We start from the raw sequence: 20,470 nt of genomic DNA, 5'->3' as shown, positions 1-20,470 counted from the left end.
TAAGTATAAATGACAAAATTGTAGACTAAGAAGCACAAATATTTAAACTGGTCAAAATTACACGCAGACCAAGGTACCTCCCCTAATAGTATAAAACTGCAAAAGCTAAGTGTTGTCACTCTAAACCAAAACCTAAAAGCTATTGGGCCTTTAAAATTACAAAATTTAATCTCATTATTAATAAAACTACTAAAAATTATAATTTTTATAACTAATATTGCAATGGTATATTTACAACTTTGTTATTAGTGATCATATTATAAATGCTATATTACATTACAAAGGTTACATTAGTAATAAATTTAAAAATAAAAAAGATTGACATAACAGAAAAATTATGGAAAAATAATCTATAATTTTTTTTTATTGATTTGAATTTTCATTATTAATATCATGTGAAAGGTCTATTTTTGAGATATAATTTTAATGAAGAATAATTTTTTTTAATTCTTTGAATAAGAAAAAGAAAAATTTTTCAGACTTAAAATACAGTTTTGAACAGTAATTACTGAAACTAAATAAACAATGTTTAATTCAAGTCTTTATTTTAAATTATCAAAATTAATATTAACAATAAAAAAGGAAAAATAATATCAAAACTCTCTGTAAAACATTTTTCATTTTAAAATATTTTTCTTTCTAACAATTACTAGAGATGTAAAAGTTAAAAAAACAAAGAAATTCAGACCAAAAATATGTTTTTACAAAAACCATAACACTGCCTTGGTGATCAGAATTTTAAACGAAAGGATTAAATCAGAACAATGCATAGATATTCATAAATTCAATTTAAGTATGAATTTCAGAGAAAATTAAAAAAAATTTCTAAATTGGTGTACATAATATTTAAAACATATGCAAATATCATTGCAAACAAAGACTAAATTCCGTCTTCTCACTCTTATTCAATATCACAAAATTTAATTCAGCAATTATGTTTAAAGGTGTTCTAAAGCAACACTAAAAAAGCACTAATTGCTACATTTTATGTAAGTTGCGACCGAGTTAAAAATTGGTTTTGCTTGAGTGGAATTGAAAAAAAAAGGGGGAAAAGGAAAAGATTCTTTTGTGACAAAATTAAAGAATCAAGAATGTGTAAAAATTAAAGAATCAACACAAAGAATTTATACACATTAGATGAAATTCTCAGAGAAATGGACAATCTTATGTCGTTCCATGTTTCTCTTTAAAGAAAAGTGTTTGTAACAGATGTCACACTGAAATGGTTTTTCACCAGTATGAGTTCTCATATGCCTCGTTATATCAGTTGTATAATTGCTTGAAAAGCTGCAAAATAAACATTGGTGCTTTTTGCCTCTCTTGAAAGATCCTGCAAAGTAAAAGAACTAAAGAACTAGATAGTGCCAGTCGTTATTTTTATCATTCTGCAAAATAGCAAAAAGGTGCCAGTCATTTTTTATCATTCTTTTAAAAAAAATGAGCAAGTCTTTATTTTTATCATCCTTAAAAACAAAAAAATAGAGCAAATCATTATTTTTACCATTCTTAAAAACAAAAAATAGAGAAAGTAATAATTTTATCATTTTTTAAATTTTCTTAATAATTTTTTATCACTCTTTAAAATAGCAATTAATTCAGGCCATAATTTTTATCATATTACAAAATGACTAAAAGGTGCTAGTCATTACTTTTTATCTTTTCACAAAATAACTAAAAGGTGTCAGTCAAAATTTTTTATCATTCTTAAAAACAAAAATTACAGCAAGACATTAATTTTATCATTCTGTAAAGTAACTAAAAAGTGTCAGTCATATTTTTTCTTACTACTCCAAAGGTTAATCCCTCCAGCAAAGTTTGTATGGAATTTTTAACTCAATCCACAATATTCCCATTTATTAAGAGTGTTCATTGAAACACTTTTACCAATAAAAATCATTGTTTTAATAACATAAACCCAAACAAAAGCTTTAATTGTGTAACATATACTATCTTGCTGAAAAAAAAACTTCAATTTTATAAAAGTCAAATAATTTTAACATCAAAACAATTATTAAAAAACTTGAAGTTTGTGAAATATTTTCCCTCTAAATAAAATTCTTAAAATCGATGAGTATTTCGCAAATTTTTATGAGCTCAAAGAATGCAGCATTGGAGTAGCTGTTTAAAAAATTAAATATAATAAGCAATTTAAATCTAGTTAAATAGTAAATTTATCTTTTTCTAATTGCAAAAGTATTTTTCGTTTAAGTATAACCAGTTTCATTGAAATTGAATAAAAAGATGCTGAAAATTTCAGAAATAATGTTAGTGCAGGAGCATAAAAAGAAAACAAATATATAAGGTGTTCTGTAATCACAACCCTTAATATATATTATCAGAATCCTTGATTGACATGAAGTCAATAAAGTAGAGACATTAAGGGTAGCAAGGAAGATAGAAACGAAAATATGGAATTGAAATCTAATAAATCACTGATAAAGGAAAACAAAATAAGATGCACTGAAACAAGCTTGATTGACAACAGAAACACAGGATGATTGCTTTGACTCTGTTTCCTATGTCAGTAAGACAAGTTTTAACGTTTTTAGTTCCCCCTCCTTTGGTAGTGATTCATTAGATTTCGGTAAAATAATTGTTTTCTCCAAATTTAGGTATTCATTTGTGACTCCTCTTTAGTTAACTTTTTAGATTTCATTTTTGACAGGGATCCTAAAAATATATATTATCAACTGTCATTACAAAAAAACCTTGAGTGTATTAATGAAGACATATAAATTCTTTATCACAAGGGGAATATAGAAAAATAAAATTTTATTAATAATAATTTTATTTATTGAACATTATTCAGCAGAGTACAAAGCATTAAAAGTTTCTTTTAAAGTATTAGAAAAATATAGATTTTCTTCATTACCAGCTTTAAAGAGATTAAATTACAGTAGTTGATAAAAATTAAATGCTGTTAATTAAATTACAAAAATAACAGACTAAAACAACAATTCACAATTTTTTTTAAAAACAATTCAAATTTTATAAAATTTGCTGATAGATGTATTTGGGCAGCTTTAGAATGTCTTTTTCAGAATCAATTAACAACATACTTTTTCCACAATAGCTTTTCAGATTTTTACTTTTTGGACAAAGAATTTCCTTTTACAATTGTATTTGTTTCAGAATCTGCTTTTCATTTTCTTCAAATTCCCAAAAGTATAACACAGCTTATTAACACTAAACAAAAACCACTTTCATATTAAATTGTTCATAGTTCAACTTTCACTTAATCAAATGAGAAATGCATGAAAAAGAAATATTATTAGGAAAAAAAAACAATTAGGAAAAGACATTATTACAAGACAGACAAGAATTAGGAAAAGACAAACATAATAATGCAAAACACATAATAAAATAATCATTCATAGCAGTTCATGCTAATTATTAGATATTCAATTTTAAATGAGAGATCTTATGCCTTTCCATGTTTTTCTTTAAAGAAAAGCATTTGTAGCAAAAGCTACATTGAAAGGGTTTTTCACCAGTATGAGTTCTCATGTGATCAGTTAAATTCCTTTTATAATGGCTTGAGTAGTTGCAAAATATACACTGGTGCTTTTTGGAGAATCCTAAAAGAACAAAATAACAAATTAGTGCTAAACATTGTACTTATCACTAATATTCTAATGAATTAAATATGAATCTACACTGTGGAAGATAAGAATGCATTTTAAAATAAAACAGTTTGGAACTGTACCGCGTAACCTAATCTCATTATAGTTACTATCATGATACCATATCATCTGTCTTATCCATGAAGATCAAGGGGGAAGGGAAAGGTTTTTGTCAATGAAATCAGATTCCGAGAAAACAATTGAAGTGCACAGAGAGGAACTGTATTTCCACAGCATTACTCATCTTCGTTGTGTGATAACTTTCATGCAGAACCTAGTTTTCAAGTAATTGATTTGTCAAAACTTAGTTATCTTCAAAATACGACCCAAACACCACTTTTGTGACAAGTTTCATTTAATTTTCCCCATTTTCTCCCCTTTGATTTTCAAATAATTTTGGATAACATTTTTAAAACAACTTCACAACTAAGCACAAACATTTAGTTGTAATCAATACCACTAGGAAGTTTTCAAGGAAATAAGAAACAGTGACATACACACTAATTCTATATTAAAATAAAAGACACTGTATTTTGAAAACAAACAATATTAAAAATGTAATAATAACAGTAAAGGTAAATACCTTTAAATTAGGGATACAAAAATATTTATAGGAAAACAATACCTTTATGGCTTATATCAATTTTATGCTGATAACAGCCAAACCAATATGAAAATTAATGTGGGAAAACTGGATCCTACCAAGTGATTTTCTGGCCAATAAAAATGCACCAACAACTATGGAAACCTGCGACACCATCATTAGATTTTTATGTATAGTTGGATACAAGCAATAAATAGTTGAAGAAAAAGCGTCATAGAATATGATATAATAGCTACTTTTAGAAGAATAAGTAAACATGTTTGGAGATTATTAAATTAGCGAGAATTAATTATTATTAAATAACTATAGAAAAAAAACCAATTATGTTACTTATATAAAGATTAGAAATCTAATCAAAGAATGAAACTAATTTACAAATTCAGAAAAAGACAGAATAAGTAAGTAACATTCATAATAATAAATCAAAATAGATAAGCACTTAAAGCAGTTAAATCCAAATTTGTTTTATCTTAGGTTATAGAGTAAAAAAAAAAACAATTCTAGCAGAAAACAACAAAATTTAAAATATGTGTGTTAGCAGGACAGTTATTCATTAGGGGATACACTGCCTGCTAACACACAGGAGACTTTCTGTTGTCAGTGGTTAAACTAAAAACTGACAGTGCCCCAAGGCCCTATAATCAAATAAGAAAAATAAAGAAAAAGTTACAGTTAGAATAGCCACATCTAAATAAAATCTAAATTGACAAATTATTAAGAAAACTTCAGAAATAAATTAAGTGCTGTCATTCTAACACATATATCTCAAAATTTTTTGTTGTTTTCTGCTAGAATTGTTTTTCTGACTTCATAAAATAAAGATTAGAAATTCATAGCTTATTTTTGAAATAAAATAAAAAAAAAAAAAAAAAAGATTATAATTTGCAAACCATTTACAGTAATTTGAAAAACAGCATATAATAATCAGTTCATGTATAATATAAAAATATATTAATATTTAAAACTTTTGTTTTAAAAAATAAATAATTGAAATATTATTAAAATATAAATTTATTTTATTTTAACAATATCGAAATTCTATATTTTCTATTCAATAAGTTTAAATCAATTCATCAGAACAATTCAAGATAACTAAAAATTTATAAATGCTTAAGATGCAAACTTGCATTAATCGAAAAACATAAATAATACACTGACAACAGCTTTAAATAAATAGTGTAAATTATAGTCAGTCTTCATAATAACTTAATGCCTGAGATCATTAGCAAATTGTTCAAATGCATAGATCAGTTCAGTAAATGTTAATGATATATCATATATAATATTTCTACAGGAAACATTTGATAAAGAAAGAAAGAGTGTACGAAGAACAAAATAAAACTTGTTTATAACGCAATTTAATTTAATACATAACAAAAAATACTAATTCGTATTTTATTTAAAGATATTTCCGATTTTAATTATATTTTGGTGATAAATTTTGGTTATTTTCATCAAAGTTAAAAATAAATATGCATTTATGATATCAAATATCACATGTCCAATTTATTTTAAAGATACAAATTAATAATTTTTATAAATATCATATAAAAGTATAAGTAGCCATTTCTAAATATCTTTACTTCAATAAGCAAGAATATTTAAAAACAAAGAATGAATAATCAATAGGACTACTAAGAATAAATCAAAATAGAAAGTAGAATAAAAGTTTCATTTATTATTTTTACATCTGTAAAAAGAATAATTTAATGTGTTTACAACAAACAAATAAACACATTTTTCACACATTAAAGAATTATATACACAGCTTAAAAAATACATTATAGAACATCTAAATATGCAACAACATAATGCCTTTTTTTATTCTATATGTAAACACAAATATTTCTGTCTTATCATAAAAAAAAACCATGGTTGTAGTTTCCTTTCTCTTTCTATATATATTTGTAAAATTGAAATTAAAAAAAATTAAAAGAAATTTTATAGATTGTGTGTAAAGCTGCAAAGTACAAATATTTCGTAAAAACAAATAGAAAAATCTCATAAAATATAAATTAAGAAAAATAATCATAAATTAACAAAAAACATTTACAAGAAAAAAATTCATTAAAATTTAATTAGTAAAACAAAAGCTATGTAATAAAAGGAAAAATTTTAAGTATAATATAAGCAATTTGATAACATGGTACAATATTATTTAAAAAAAAAACTTGGTAGAATTTTTTTTTATTGAACAAATGAAATTGAATTTTATTAAAAAAAAAGTCATCAAAATAAAATATTGAATACAAGCTAGTATTTATAAAAATGTTTTAGCAATCTTGTTAAGTACAATTGTTGGCATGTGCAAATCTCTGGCAACCGACAAATTAAATTAAATTTTAGCATTAATGTAATCACTTTGAAAATTTTTCATTCAATGATCTGTAACCAGTATCTTATTAAAATCTGCAGTATTTTCCAGTTATGAATGACATAAGATATACTTGAAATGTTACGTATCATGTTTATTCATAATTTTGAATAGTGATAAAAACTTAATTGATCAAAGATAGTTAAGATTTCTTAATTAATTTGAAAAGAGAGTTCAGAATAAAAATAAACTGAATATTTCAGAAGAAAAAGTTTTAAACTGATTTTTATAACCTCTTCGCTTCGTATTAGTAATACTTATTTCAATATTTAAGCAAACAATAATCCTGAAAAAATTCTACTTGAATAGGGATTTTTTTAGGAAACTTATGCAATTTTAGAAAATTTTCTAAAAACAGAATTTTTATTGAACCAGTAGAAACGGGCAAAATCCAGTCCATTGAAAAAATCAGTAGAGTTGGCAGCTATAGACTTACATATTTCAATACGTTTAAAATTTGTAAAAATGTTTCTAAGTTGGAAGTAAACAAACAATATTTTCTTAAATATATGATTATGAGTATTGTTTTCCAATTGTATCAGACTTATTTTGAAATTATATACTGTACATATTTATGTTATGGGAACCTATGTCTTAAATGAGTTAACTTATGCAATTGCATACTGTGTTTCATGGAAAAACTTTTTAAACAAATGTCACACTGAAAGGGTTTTTCACCAGTGTGTTTTCTTAAGTGCCTGGTTAAACCTGTTTTGTCATTCGATGAATAGTGGCAAAATTGGCACTGGTATCTTCTGCCTTTCTTCAAATTTGCTACAAAAATAAGAGTATGTCAATTATTTTATTTGTCACTCTAAATTACACGAATTAAATATTTATTATGAAAACCATTTCAACATGCAAAAGTTTATAAAAAATAAAATGAAATATAATGTAAACACATAGTATTCATATGTAATTCTTTTTTGAAGAAATTGAGCTATTTCAAAGCTCAAATAAAAGATATGTTTTCTCTTTCTTCAAATCATTCATAAAAAATTTACATACATATTTTATTGCAACAAGACCTCAGCTTGTAGAGAATTCAAATAAGCTACTAGGTATGTTTGTAAATTGGATCTGTTGGTGGTCTCTTAACTATCAAACCCAAACGTTTCCTAGTCTATAAAAAGATCAAATGACTGAATTCAATCTTCTGAGACAATTGGGACCACATCTACATTCTTATCATATATAAACACCAACTAAGAACAACATAAAAAAAGAATAAAAAATATTTCAAGGCAGATAAAAAATATTTTAAAAAACGAATATCACAGATACATGCATAAAATATAGTTATACATGAACATTTATTCAATAAAATATTAACATTGGCAAATACATAGTGATACAAAAGATAAACAGTTTCAGGATACTAAAAGATTTCTGGATATTAAAGATCATTATTATAAATGGATAAGATTTTCTAGCATTTTTACCCAAAATGTTTCTTATTAGGTACTAATAAAGTTCTTAATAAGAAACTTTATGTGTAATAAAAAATTTAAAATTGTGATTTTTATAATCAAGAGTAAGAGCTGAAACAAGATTACGTAATTTTATTAATATGTATAGATATAAATAAATAAATATATATATAAGATGCCCAATAGTTGAGCGGTAGCGCTTCTTCACACTCTCGAGCCACTTGTCCTTGGTTTGATCCTCGGGCCGTACAAGGTTGACTCAGCCTTTCAACTAACACTGGGGGTTCCGCGTTCGGCTGACCACCCAACCGGAACATCAGCACTAGCACCCCAGGTCAAGAAACTTGAGATGGGTGCAGTAGGCCTTGGCTCTCTGTAGGCTGTCACGCCACTGAGTTTAGTAGTGTATATATATAAATAAATATATACACATATATAAATATGTTCATATATATAAATATATATACATATATCTTTCCTTTAAGTAAATTAAAAAAAAATCAAGGTACATTTGCATTTTATTTAGAAAAAAAGTTTAAGCACTTGTGACAAATTACAAGATTCACATAAGTATTAAACATAATATGGATAAACAGAAATTTTTACAATAAATTTCTTAATGGCAGTTTTGTACAGAAAAAAACATTTACTCTAATAAAAGAAAAATATAAGTGCTTTGTACATTATTATAGATTTTATAAATAAACCCACAAACAAAATAAGATTAATAGCAATCTTATAAAGCTTTTTCAGCAAAACACAGCATTTTTAAACACCCAACATTATTTTACGCAAGACATTACATTATTATTCCAAATGCAAAGCTTGCTTACATATTTAAGAAATATAAATTTCTACGTCTAAATTTTTTTGTTAACAGCAGTTGTTGTTAAACAAAGAAAATTAAAAAAGTATTTGATTGCATATTGTTATCGAATGACACATACAATTTATTATAAAAGTTTTTTTTTCAAATGAATGATCTTGTGCATTTCCATATTTTGCTTTGAGGAAAAGTTTTTGTAGCACATGTCACACTGAAAGGGTTTTTCGCCAGTGTGAGTTCTCAAGTGCCTGGTTAAATGTGTCGAATAAACAGTTGAGTAGTAACAAAACGGGCACTGGTGCCTTTTGCCCTTCTTGAAAGATCCTGCAAAAACAAAATACTGTAACAAAAGAGTGTTAAAATTTTTTTGGATTATTTTTAATTAAATATTTATTAAAATTTTTTTTTCTTTTTGAAATTTTAAAAGTTATATTTACTAAATGCAGTAAAAACAACAGAATTGCATTTTTAGAAGAATATAAACAGTACTAATTAAATTTTAGAATGAAATATACAATATTATAATCACAACTAATATATTACATGACAGAAATTAAACATATTAACCATATATTATTCAAATTCTTTCTCCTAAAAATCTAATAAATTTCTCTGGATATACATAATAGCAGTCAACTTGCTTAATACCACATTACAAACCTTTGTTCAGCCAACTTTTTTTAACGTAAAATTAGGACACAGAGGAGAAGGAAAATGTTTTTTTCTTAAAATCTACTTACATCAATAATTTACAGTGTTATACTGGTGAAAAAGTAGATCGATAATTATTTTATTTTTTTTAATTATTTTATTCAAGTAATAAATACAAAGTTAAGCAAACACTTTTAACAAAGAAATTGAAAAAAAAATGAAAAAATTACAGAAGGTGTTCAAGATAATGACAGAGGGTGTCCTAATAATATAGCATAAGATTTACAATAGACTAACTGTTTTGAAAAATTTACAACAGAAAAACAGTCAAGGTTAGAAAAACTATCAACTCTGAATATATTCCTTTTACATGACTTTCCAGTAAAAATTATTTTAACTTTAAACATTTTTCTGTGATAATCTTTGAATAATCATCAGTTTAATTTAAAACCTTATAAGTACAAAGCATGTGACATATAGGATATAACAACCTTTTGACATTAATAACAAATTTTCAAATAAAAATATATATATGTACTATATTGGTAAGATCAGACAGGCAGAAATAAGTCAGTTACAAAAGTCATCACACCTTACCAAGTTGAAATATGTAATATTATTTCTTAAAAGTCTAAATTTTAACAGTACTAACATTTATCATCAGCAAAAACATTTAAAGAAATTGATAGAAAATTGTCACTGTGATCCGATGTCATCATAAATATGGAATTTTTTATTGCTGTATTTTTTTCCTAATAATTTAATGTCTTTATATGTAGTTCCCCACATTCTGTTCTTTTGACATTGCAATATTGCATTAACTGAGTATTTATGGAAATATCTTCTTTATACATAATTTTATTATTGAATAACAAGGAGGAAAACTGGTTTTTAGCTCAAAAAACAAAAGGTGAAGACATATTTAGGCATCTCAAACCCTCTATCCTTTAAACCATAAAAATTAAATTACATTAGTGAAGGACTAGTTTTAGTCTTATTTTACACAAAAAGTGTTTAGAAAAGAGAAAAAATAATTTTACTTTTAAACTGAACTCTAAAATAAAAAGGTATGGCACCAACCCTATTAAGAGGTTGTTGGTTGAATTAATCATGACATCATGTGGTGAAATAAATACACGTCGAACAAAAGTAATTTATGAATAATTTTAAGGAAAGCTGCATACCAGAACTTTTCATTAAAACTACAATATATGTTCCTTTTAAGGGAAAGTTTCAATTGTTACAAACATGACTGAAATGATAATCACTAAATATCATTTAGGCTTAACACCTCAGGTAACACAAAAAGATACATTGAAATATTTCAAACAAAGGTGTAAAAACATTTATAGCAGCAGTAACTTATGCTGTCTATCCAAGAGAGAATGTTATTAAGCAGAAGAAACCTTATGGACACAAAGCTTTTGCTATGCTGATTATTGCATTTTCTTTTGGTTTCATGATTTGCCCTTCAATTTTTTTTGTATGGTAGATGGCCAGTATTAATGCTTACAAATTTATGCCATTTAAAAATATAGTAAAAATTTCAAACAAAAATAGAGAATACTTTCAAATTTTATTAAATTTTCATAATATGAAGAAGTTGAACTGAAGAGATCAGGTATCACACCTATCAAAAACTGAAACATCACAAAGCATGATTCTTAAAATGAGTTGACATATGACTTTTTAGAATAGAATTCTGATTAAAACATCTATTGCAAATCATACACTGAAATGGTTTTTCTCCAGTGAGAGTTCCCAAGTGCCTGGTAATATCTGTTGTATAATCGCTTGAATAACTGCAAAACGAACAGCTATGTCTTTTGCCTTTATTGAAAAATCTTGTAAAAGTAAAATAATAAAAAAAGCCTATAAATGTATCGTAACAAATAGTACTAATTATTAGTTATTATTTTTAATTAGATAACTACAATAATTAACGTGTGAATAAATGTTTTGTTTCAATGCGTATAATAACTAAAAAAGTTTTTTATTATTATGATTGATACATTATAGCAAAACAAAGTACAGTAAGTTTCTGAAGTCTGCAAACATTTTTAAAAGCAAATGCACAATTCTAAACAAAAATTGAAGTATTTATTTCAGATTAATCTATGAACTAAGGTGCAACTAGGGCAACTTTTTAAGTACAAAGTATATTGAATACATCCATTAGATAGCACCCAAAAAAAAGTAAAAATACTAAATTTTAAAAAGTAACAAAATGCAAGTAAAATTACGAGTTTTATAGATTTATTTTAAGTAACGAAAGTAAAAGAATTGGCATGTATGACCAGAATGTACCTGGAACTAAGTTCAATAACTATTAATATATCAAATAAAGTAAAATAATGCTATATTCTTAAAACTATTTATAAAGAAAAGATAAATTAAAAACATAAACTTTAACTAACATACTAAGAAAAATTAAAAATTTTAGATCATAAAATAATTTTTTAACAAATATTTAAAGAAATTGGCAGTTTGGTTAAAATATTTAGATTTATGGATTAAATTAAAAGCTTGAACTTTAACTAATGTACTAAGAAAAATTAAAAATGTTGGATCATAAAATAACCTTTTTCTTATTAGTTATTTAAAAATGAAAAAAAATTTAAAGAAATTGACAGTCTGGTTCAAATTTTTAGATTTATGGATGGCCTGAGAAAAGAAGCATTTACTTTGAGTAAGAAAACAATATTTCAGAACAGCATTATGATTAAAACTGTACTTGCAAAAATGTTTTAAAAAGCAGGGTAACAATTTGTGGCCATTAATGTTTTTCTGAAATAAAAATAACATCGTGCACACATCACAAAGGAAAATGAATTGTCTTATGCTGTTCTAAAAGATACTTCCGTTTAAAAGATCTGGGACAGTTTGAACATTGAAATATTTTTTCACCCTTATGAGTTTTTAAGTGTCTGGTTAAATCTGTTGAGGCATGGCTTGAGAAGCTGCAATACGAACACTGAGACTTTTGAAGGATGTCTTTCAGGAAGAATCCTACAAAAATAAAGAAATTGTTAATAAAAAGAAAATGGACATTATAAATTATTGTAATTTTAATTCATGATTTTAAACATTGTGAACTAATTTTTTCTGCAATTGGTATTAAGTTTACTGTAGTAAAAACATAGAATACTTTGCAATATTTAATTTTTGTTTATACAAAATGGTTTAGCATATTGAATCAAGACATCAATTTGCCATACACTTTTGATTTCTTACAATACAATAACCTGTTCTGGGTCTAAGCAAATTTGTTTTGCATTTTATTCATTAAGCAATCAAAATGGGGCTACAGGTGGCATAGAGCAGAACTCTCTACCTATGCCAATACTTTGCTTTCACCATTAGTGGATGGAGAGTCATAGGAGAAGGTAGTACGTTAGTTTCTGTCTTTATTCTCAAATAGATTAAAAACTTTTAATTTAGGAAACTATATGGAATTGAAAACTATATTGAACATAGGTTCAAAAGAAAGCATCGTGAAAAATTGAAAAAATATTTAGTTACAATCAAATATGAAATATATTTAGAAAGGGAAAAATATTGTAGTACATTCCTGTGCAACTGAAAAGAGGAGGAGAGGGAAGGGTCAAACCATGGAACCGGTCTTCTCCCCCAGATGGTATATTCGAACATTGCGATAGCGAATACAGTTATGAGGAAAGCTTGATTTACTGCCAATGCAAGGAAAATGAAACATTGAATTGGTTAATAAAATTTCATTGCAATAATGAATTCATTACAGCAAAACAATGAAACTGACATCTTTGGAGATAAAATGCCAAGATTAGATTTTTTTAATGTCAAAAGTTTTAAGAGCAATTTTAAGTCTAAATTAATAAACAAAATTAAAAAATGCAAAGTTTTACTAAAAAGAAGAATTTTGATTTTAAAGTGACAGACTCAAGTCCTAAAAAATCTTATAGACTTTTTTCCAGCTGCAGAATTTACAGAGCGAATCTTCAAAAGTTTAGACGCATCTGCGCCTTCAACACAGTCAGGCAGAGATTATTATTGTAAAAAGTCAGCTCAATTTAACATGCGTGTAGCAAACTTGCAAATATAAGGTCCTTAAAAATTATACATAAAAACATTACGTTGCTTAAATTTAAGTTGAATGTTATACTATGATACTGCAAAAATGGAATAAATGATAATTACTTAAGCTTGTATTCATGTAACAGAAAAAACATGATTTTCTTATTTGCTGTGTTCTCTGAATTCAGCTTTGTAATTTTTATTCGAAACAAGTTTGGAGATGCTTTAAAACGGAGTGTAACAATATTTCCCCATTTATTTGTTTGCTTTTTAAAAATAAAACCTAGACAAAAAGTCTGCAAGTGCAGTAATAATGTGCAGGACACTTTCTAAAAGAAATTGCTAAAACAGCCCCTTCATTTCCAGCTTTGAAAGTCAGTTCTACTTCAAAGCCAGTGCAGCCCAAAATTCATTTTTTTTATTTAAGTGTGAAAACTGCTGTGGTTTTTTGTTATTGGGATACAAATATACATGTATTTTGTGTTTTTTTAGCTACAGTTTGGTTTTGACTGAAAGCACATCAGAACTTATATAGCATTTCATAGATTAGAAAATACTTTAGTAGCTTATTAAATATGCTTTCAGTTTTTATTTTATTTTATAGATTATGCGCAAATAACTAAAACACTTTATTTGCAGCTATGACATATACAAGCTTCAAGATTTATGTACATTCTTTAGAGCATACATAATGACTAGTCAAAGATTAAAGAGAACCAACTTATAATCATAATAAAACAGTTCTTCATGCTTGAATGAGTTATCTAACCATAAACAACAAAAGCTAAACATGAAACAGAATTCAAATCAATAATATCTTCCATAGAAAACATTTACTAAACCCTTCTCTTTCACACAAGGTACAAAAAGATCTTAAATAGGTAAGAAATACAATAAGCTGTATTCAGTTGTTTCTTTTAACAGCAACAATAAACCAAACATTTAAAATGATATACACATGTATCATTTTGCTATTTAGAAAATTCAAAAATCTGTTTCTTATAATGAGTGAAAGAATGATTTTTTAAATTGGATGGACAGGCAAATCCCTTGTTACAAATGACACACTTATAAGGTTTTTCACCAGTGTGAACTCTGATGTGCTTAGTTAAGTCAGCCTTAAAGTAGGTCGAATATAAACAAATAGTACACTGATGTCTTCTAGGTTTTTTGGAATATTCTGAAAAATAAAAGGACAAGTTATAAGAATGCTTTTTTTTTCTGTTATCTTAAGAAAACCGTTTAGATTCTGATAAAGGAAAATAGCAACTTTTTGTATTAACTATTTAGTTTATAAAAAACATACCACACAAGCTAAAAATTAAGTAACAAAACTAATTAACAGTGTAAATTATGATGAAATTGCGCAGGGATTAATGATATTGTAAACAACTGTATTTAGAAAAAATAATAATAAAATAACCAAAATATTGAAATAAAAATATAAGTTTTCACAACAATTTTCATAACAGTTATCTAAACAAAAATGGGAAAAAATATCAACTAAACACATTCAAAATGCCTTGGTTGAATACAGTTTGGCGGCTAAAGAACTGGATATAATTATAGTGCGATAAATAGAAACATGCACTTAATATGCCAAAATCAATCAGTGTAAATATTTATGACGAATGCTACACCATGTTACCTGAGAAGAAACTCAGAAAAAATCTTTACATAAGAACTTAACTAAATAAATTATCAACATCTTATTTACTTTGAAAATAAAAAAAATATGCTTATCATAAAGCAAAGAAACTAATAGGAGATTTTATTTTTAAAACATTTTCCTAATAATTGAAGCTTACTAACGTTAAAAATTCCTTAAGACACAAATTTTAGTAACCAATTTTCATGGAACAGTGATAATTAAATAAAGAACACTAATGACGGATTAAATTTTCTTCGCGAAAGAATAATCTTTGAACAAAAATTAAAATATTAAAAGCAAATCAACGACATGAAGCATTGGAGGAAATAATTAGTTACATAGAGTATCAAGCTATGATTACAGATATCTTTTTTTAACCAGATGAAAAAGTTAATATTTTTAAAAATAAAGAAGGAACTTTTTCACAGTAAATTAAACAAAATAAAATAGAGGAATTTTATTCACAAATATTTAATATCATAACATTCCTTCAGCAAAAAATTTAATAAAAGACATTGATTAAAAACAAAATTGAAGAACACTTGTTATTTACATAAATCCATGCATGTTTTACACAAATACATAAAAAACATGTTTCATCATGAATAGAAGTATGCTTGTTATAAACATGAATCACAAAAACTATGAATTATCATGGATGGAAGTATGTCTTTTCAAATCAGTAGGATTAGCAAAGCATTTATTACAAGTCATACATTGAAAAGGTTTTTCACCAGTTTGATTAAACCAGTTGAGGCAGGTGTTGAAGAGGAACAAATACTACATTGATGCATTTTAATTTTTTTTAAACATGAGAAGAAAAGCATTAAAAGAACCATATTGTTTTTTCTCCATATTTTCAACACATAACCTTCACACAAAATTTTTAAAAACTATAAGGGTCTATTTTTATTACTAGTAAAATTTTAGCCAGTAGTTCTATCTACAGTCTGCCATAAAATTTAAGTGCCAAGATTAGCCAATGTTAATTGTATAGCAAATGAAAGACTTTTTAATCAGGAATAATTTATGTGAACAACAAATATGTAGCCAAATAAGGAAATTTCTTACATATGCTCGCACCAATTGGAAGGTTTAAGAAACAGTAAATCCAACATCAATTTCATTTGTAAGCAGTTTACTTTTTAATATCATCCCTTAAAGTTAAGCAATTTTATAAAAGAAATTACCTAAATTATCATTTAGAAATAACACTTGTTGTAATTTATATAAATCACAAAAACGATTTCTTATTATGAATGAAAGTATGTCGTTTCAAATTGGAAGGGCAGGCAAAGCGCTTATCACAAATTGTACAATGAAAGGGTTTTTCCCCACTGTGAACTCTCAAGTGCTTGGCTAAACTAGTAGTGGCATATGTTGAATAGGAGCAAATAGTACAATAATGCATTCTAAACTTTTTGGTAAAATCTGAAAAGAAAGACAAAAGGTTATAGCAAAAATACATTTTTTCTACATATTTTTACAATACATAATCATTTCTTCAAAAAAAATTAATAGAAAAGCAATCAGACTGTGCAGAGTTTTAGTTTTAGTAATATATTTGCTAATAGTAAAATCCAAAGATTCCTTAGAAATGTAAGAAAATGTGAAAAAGTATTATTTATCCAGGCCAAATTAGAAAACAAATTGAAGCACATGAAAATTTAAAACATGCGTTCGAAATAAATGTTAAGAAGGTATCATAATTGATTTGCGTTACAATTTTTAAGTATCAACTCATTACTTGTACAGTTGAAAATCAGGTACACTTTACATAATGAAAAATATCTTCAGAATAACATTTTTAAAAATATATATACAGCGAAACCTCCAGGAAAGACCACTTCTATTTAAGTCCAATCTTGAAAGGAACAGAATTTTTTCCATAGACTTAGTGTTGAAGAAAACTTTTAGGAGAGACCATTTAAAACTCTCCCAGCAACAGGACAAACATCTGCATTAAATGCAAAAACGATCAAATAAGGAAATGCAGATTTTTCTGATGTTTGATTGATTTTTTTGATGTTTTCATCAAAACAGAATTTTTAACAAAACAAATAAGTAGATTAAAATGTATTCAGTATATTTGCATGAGGCTCTTATTTAGAGAGCTCTTTTTCACAATACGTCATGTTACAACCTCATGTTGCAGTCAGAATGCACTTAAGACGATGCTGTCAATGATTTACTTTTAGAGTTGAAAATTTAATTAGAAAAAAGTTATTTTAGAAAAAAACCAACATATCAAACAGACAAATATCTTCTCATCTTTTAAGGCAAATTAATTTTTATGATACAAAATTAAATGCAAACTTAAACAAAAAACATATTTATTTAAAATACATTTATCATTCATAATTGGTAAATAAATTCTTACACATAATTTTATCAGTTGGGATAATTTTTATAGACGCTAAATTTTATTCATAGATCTGTTTCTCACAACTACAACAGACGTAGCATTTCTGCACCAAGAAAATGACACTGACTAAAATTAAAATCATTTATGAAAAATCAGGTACCTTCGATAAAAATTTTGAAGTCAATGGAGGTAGCCTTTAAGAAGGACCAACCACCATTAACAGCCATTTTGCTGTGTAACGAAAAAATGGTCGCTCCCGAGAGGTTTCACTGTATGTGCTTTAATAGGAAGGTTAAAAAAGAAAGAGTAAATCAAACAAGATAAACTCACAGATTTTTATTTGTATACATTTTATCTTATTATAACATGGTTTAAAATAAAAAATAATATTTCCAATAAAAAAAAACCATAATTAACATTCATGAATAACACTTGTTATTTACGTTATAAATCATAAAAATGATTTCCTATTATGAGTATAAGTATGTCTTTTCCAATTAGAGGGTGAGGCAAAGCACTTATTACAAATGGTACACTGAAAGGGTTTTTCACCAGTGTGAACTCTCATGTGCTTGGTGAAATCAGACTTGAAATGTGTTGAATAGAAGCATATAGAACATTGATATATTCTATAACCCTTTTTAAGATCTGAAAAAGAAAGCAAAGGCTATAAAAGAATCCCACTTTACAATATTTAATGATTGTTTCCAATTCTTACTATTAAAAAAATACTTCCTAGGAACTTTCTTTTAACCCCCTCAGATAAAGAAATGCTTTCTAAGATTCGCCAACTCTGAGTTTATACACATTGAAGAGAACATACGTATACATGCTAATACAAGATGTAATGAGAGTATAATATTGAGATTACGTCCATGTGGTCTTGGTCCGCAAGTCAAAGAGACTCGTTTTCAGGGCTCGAGAAAACTCAGAAATTTTACCCGTCCCTGAGGACGGCTGGTCCAACAATGCATCCGTCCTCCTTTGAAACTAACCCGTAGCTTCTAAACAGATAAAAATACAATTTTTTCCTTTTTATTACAAACATTTATATAAATTGCACAATGAATTAGTAGTTACTAGGATTACAAATACTTGGATTATATTACACAGTAATAAAAGAAATACTAGGTTACTAATAGAAACTTAGTACAGTACAGAACCCGTTATCCGGAAATCAGAAAACCGGAAAACCAAAAAACCGGAACGAAATACGACAAATTTTCCCGCTATTTATTTTTAAAAAAAAAATTTTCCTCATAAGATTTTAGGATTTTTCGTTCTTTTTTTAAAGATGTTTTTCTTACAATCATTTTGGTAATAATTATCAGTGTATTACTTCATCGTTTTTTCTTCTTTTTAAAATTATTTCAAATTTTTTTTTGTTGGGTTTAACAATAAAAAAACGGCTTTTTGCAGCGATTCAGAAAACCGGAAAAATCAGTTATCCGGAATATCGATGGTCCCGATCGTTCCGGATAATCGGTTCCCTACTATTTCTTTTATGGAATAATTTAATTCTCTTATGAAAATGGCCGTCTGCGTGGACGTCGGATTCGAGAGATTCATTGTCCGCCAGTCCTCAGCGGCAATTTTTGGCTGCTGAAGACGGGAGGTTTTTCGAGCCCTGCTCGTTTCATATGTGATATTGTAGGCCGTGAAGGGAAAATCTCAGAGTTTGTATATACATGTACATGTTAATACGAGATGTAATAAGAGAGTACTATATCGAGGTCACATCCATGTGATTTAAGCCCGCTAGAGTTAAAAAGACTTGTTTCACATGTGATATTGCGAGTCGTTATGGGAGAGTTGCACAATCACAGTTCTGAAGTGGTTAATATGAGAAATTATTAAAGTGTCCAAGTTTAAGGCCATTTTTTGCTATTAAACATTTCAAACTAAAATGGTAATAAAATGTTAATAGAAAAATAATCAATTCATAGTAGTAAAGTGTCTGACAAACGGAACAATATTTGTATCATTAGAAGGGGCAGGTTAGAACGTTGATAAACCAAACATTATACATTAAACATATTTTGTCCAATTATATATAAAGAAAAAAATTATTAAAACATGAATGATAATAGAATACATGTTTTTCGTGAATGGTAATAGTATTGCCAAAAATTCATTTTGAAATAATGATAACAAGATGGTATAAAGCTTTAATTATATCTAAAGAAAGCCAGTAACTATGTACACAAAAAGGAAAGCAAAAAGAGAAATAGGGAAAAAAGTTGCTACAAGAAATTCTCTTGTGGTCAAAACAAAAATTTAAAAATAAATAAAATAATAATATTCAAATAATTTTTATAATAAAAATTTTTTTTTTGCATAGAGTCCTATTTGAAAAGACAAGCTATAAAATTTTAAGAAAAAATACTTTGTTTACTCTAAAAAAAGTATTTGATGTATGGCAAAATTAGCAAAGAAAAATTAGAAATTGTTAAGGAAAAAAAGGATATTTATTCAGAAAAAGTATGATTTTCTGCCTGGTTCCATACCTTACAATATCATTTGCACTAAATTAATATGCACATTTAAGGTTGATCTCTTGAACCATTAAGATAGCATACTAGTATAGAAAAATATGGTAATTAGCTCAAAAGTCATTCAAATGTACCTCTTTCTCTCTCATCTTTCCATATTAAAAATTATAATATCACAATTTTTTAATTAAGCTCAGATTTTCATTTTATTAAATAAAGTGAAAGAAAAATACATAAAATACGTAAATTGTAATAGAGAATACAAAATTTATTAAAAAAGAATAATAAAATAGCAATAAAAATTATTACTATTTTTTTCCAAAAAGGTGGGTTCTCAAGTTAAATCTTATTTTTAATACTTTAACTTGAAAAAATTTCTGATAAAAATTATTTTAAAAGTG

The 20,470-nt window shown here is 26.4% G+C and overlaps 2 long non-coding RNA genes across 2 annotated transcripts; both read right to left on the bottom strand.

The window, feature by feature from the left end:
• Positions 1-2,495: 2,495 nt before the first annotated feature.
• On the bottom strand, positions 2,496-4,242 carry LOC122268923 (uncharacterized). Its single transcript, XR_006224789.2, has 2 exons — positions 3,707-4,242; positions 2,496-3,578 (listed from the first exon to the last, which is right to left on the bottom strand). It is a non-coding gene; the product is annotated as an uncharacterized lncRNA (long non-coding RNA).
• A 1,638-nt stretch (positions 4,243-5,880) lies between these two features.
• On the bottom strand, positions 5,881-18,723 carry LOC139424939 (uncharacterized). Its single transcript, XR_011636081.1, has 3 exons — positions 18,021-18,723; positions 12,416-16,643; positions 5,881-9,181 (listed from the first exon to the last, which is right to left on the bottom strand). It is a non-coding gene; the product is annotated as an uncharacterized lncRNA (long non-coding RNA).
• Between the last annotated feature and the right edge of the window lie 1,747 nt (positions 18,724-20,470).

This window comes from Parasteatoda tepidariorum, chromosome 2 (genome assembly GCF_043381705.1).
Source record: "Parasteatoda tepidariorum isolate YZ-2023 chromosome 2, CAS_Ptep_4.0, whole genome shotgun sequence".
NCBI lineage: Eukaryota > Metazoa > Arthropoda > Arachnida > Araneae > Theridiidae > Parasteatoda > Parasteatoda tepidariorum.
This window is presented reverse-complemented; position numbering and strand designations above follow the sequence as displayed.